Source organism: Thunnus thynnus, chromosome 23 (genome assembly GCF_963924715.1).
Source record: "Thunnus thynnus chromosome 23, fThuThy2.1, whole genome shotgun sequence".
NCBI lineage: Eukaryota > Metazoa > Chordata > Actinopteri > Scombriformes > Scombridae > Thunnus > Thunnus thynnus.
The window spans coordinates 25,140,333-25,143,466 of record NC_089539.1 but is presented as its reverse complement, the minus strand read 5'-3'; the positions used below and the strand labels follow the sequence as shown (position 1 = coordinate 25,143,466).

Here is a 3,134-nt window from a genome sequence, read left to right as displayed (position 1 = left end):
AACAGTTGATTCAAATGACTTTTAAAGGAGACTATTTGACAAAATGTAAACAAATATGGTGTAAAAACTGGACTAAAAGAGAACAGCAGTTTTTAGCAACGTTTATGGGGTGCATTACTTTAAAATGTGATGATTCTCAGGCAGGTTCTTCAGCCTCTTCTCTCTGGTTTCTAAATGGATTTATGGAGGTTTTTTGGTGATGGACATCAGAGATAATGAAATCCTCAGGAAGTGAAAGTCACACTGAATGATATCAATATGTGTGTTCAGATTTGACTAAGTTATGACCAGTGTTGGGAGTAACTGGTTACATGTTACTGCGTTATGTACTGTAGTTAATTACATAATAAATGTAATTGTCATCTGTTACAGTTACTGAGAAAAAATATGTAATTAAATTACAGTTACTAATCAAAATGTTGGTGATTACAAAGCGGTTACATCCGAATATTGATGGCCAAAGCACAAAACCTCCTGTCTGCAGAATTTTCTGATTGGTGGATTTCACCTTGGATGATGAGAGCAAGGAAGGCTGCTCATATTCAGTCTGTCTGCAAGATAATCCTGCCCTTCGTTGTGACAGAAAAGTCACCTGATGAAAACCTCCAATAAGGTTCGCTGGGAACATGTTGAGGCACAAAACCTCCAATCTGCATCAGCACCAGACCAAGCTGAATTCTGACCCCAGTATACTACAATGTAGTAACTATTACATTTACTACACTGGCCAATCTTTTTACTTGAAAACAAACTTAATTTTATTTTTTATTTGATTTTAATTATAAACTTAATTTAGAGCATCATTTTGTAGAACCTTTTCCAACTTGCACCAAGTGCAAAAGCTGCAAAATGATCCAAGAAAAGTGGGGAAAAACCTCCTATCTGCACTTTATGAGGCACTAATACCTAGTCGGTATTGTTAACACATAATATATTATGTATTGGTATCCTTAACAAATAGTATTCTGCAAGAAAACAAGTTAATCTCAAAAAAGTGCATTTTTTAGATAGGAGGTTTGCTCTTTGGCCATCAATATATTCTTTTCAGTAAAAGCTTATGTGTAGAATATAACATTCATTCTGTTGCTTTGCATCTGTTCACAGTGCAGGAATGTCTTCTTTTGGTAAACAGTATTTTCAGACAACGTGGGTCAGCAAAGCCGTTAATACAAATTTGAGGACATCAAGGGTATGATGGCTTACAAGGAGCTGTCTCTACGTCTAGGCAGGCTCCATTCATTTGACAGTATGCACTCAAATTTTGAGTGTTGTTTTTGATTGGTTCTCTTGTTTGAATTCGTCTTCCATCTGCCTTCAGATCAACTGTATTACAACCTGAGTCTGCCATGCCTGCGACCAGCTGACCACCTCAAGGTGGGTGGACATATTGTTGGATAAGAACGCCTTTCATTGCTGGAAATTCAAAAATATTCTCCTTCTGAAATCAGAAAAGGGCTCTAACATTACTGCACAGTGTAAAGCTCATTTACCAGCGGTGACAATGTCAAACCTGAGGAAACATCTACGGGTCAGTTAATATAACTACCATCAGTCACATAAAATATAGAGTTGGTTGTTTGTGATCTACAGACTTGTGAAAACATTCCATTCTTAATTCAAGTTATATTGAAGAACTTTTAATAAAAGTTTGACAGTAATTAGTGTTGGCGACTGTTGTTTCCTCATCTTAAACTCTCCGGCGCCCCCCTGGGGAGGCTTTTGTATTTGTCCTGCTGAATGTCCATTGGTACATCTCATCGATTGTATATAAATATGGACGTCATGACAGCGTCCCAAAAGTGAAGCCAAACATCTCGATCGCCACCTGGGGCCGCGGGCCGTCATCCCACCGCCTGACTCCACTGCGCAGACACTGGCTCCAAATGACGTCACACAAGCAAGATGGCCGCTCCCAGGAAGAAGGAACATTTTAGCTAAAAAAAGACACAGTGTGAAATGGAAGTTCTTGTTAGGTAAGTAAACAAAATGCATTCAAGTTGTGTTTAAAAATGTATTGAGACATATAAATGAGACATTTTCTATTGTTTTTAGTTGCTGCGTGTTCCAGCGGCATCGGAGGTGCTGCAGCTGAGCTGAGTGCATCCAGCCCGCCATCTTCTCTGCACCTCGTCAGTCTCAACCCTCCAGGAGCCGCAGCCTCAGAGATGCAGGTCGCCATGGAAATAAAAGAAATAAGACTGGTTTTATGTGACATATCTGTGATCTTTGCAACTTGTATAATTTAACTATTAATAACTGCACACTATATACTGTGTAGCATACTCCCAATCAATATCTTGCCCACCCATCCCATTACCTTCTATTTAATATTTAAAATTTAAACCTGTTAGCTGCTCCTTTCACACAGTATATATTTTACACTTTTCTTTTTTGTAAATTCATTCATTTTTATATTATTTTAGGATTAATTTTTGTGTATTTTATGTGTATATTTAAGACTGCTGCGCATCACAATGCCAAGGCAAATTGTGCCTCTCTTTATGTACTCGGCGATTAACTTGATTCTGATTGTGACTGAAAGATCTACTTAATAAATAGTGTTATGTTTATCCATACGTTAAGTGACGCATCACATCCACACGCTAGCGCATGGTAGCAGTGTTTGGTTCAAATGCCTGTGAAGGTTGAGGGGTTCTTCAACAGATATCTCCATTTTTATTCATTATCCTAAATCATATTTTTTGTGTGTGCACTCCTGGGAGTATCAATCAAACATGTGTTTATTTATTCATTTTAGGAATGGCTTTTATCTGTTTTTGCCAATGAACTCTTCATATAATACATGAGAGGGTATATCACCCAATGGTATCAATGGTATCAATGTCACACAATCTCTCGTGTTTCATTCTTCTGCCATCAGAGTCACAATTTCTCATTTCTCCAGTTTATGTGTGTATGCATGGTGCTTAGAAAGTGATGTATGCCTTCTTTTGAACGTGAGGCCCCTGATCCTGTCATTACCGCATGGTTAAAATGCCGCACAGAACCAGGAGTTCAATTACTATTAATTGTGTCTGAATGGGGCTTTAGTGGTTGATTTACAGGAAGTTGGTGCAACTACCTACTCTAAAGAACTCTAAAGAACTACAATTGATTAGTTGATCAACAAAATA

At 37.9% G+C, this 3,134-nt stretch overlaps 1 long non-coding RNA gene across 1 annotated transcript; it reads left to right on the top strand.

Moving 5' to 3' along the window:
- The first annotated feature begins 1,883 nt into the window (after positions 1–1,883).
- LOC137176058 (uncharacterized) lies at positions 1,884–2,804 on the top strand. The gene is made up of 2 exons (XR_010925791.1): positions 1,884–1,973; positions 2,053–2,804. It is a non-coding gene; the product is annotated as an uncharacterized lncRNA (long non-coding RNA).
- The last annotated feature ends 330 nt before the right edge of the window (positions 2,805–3,134 follow it).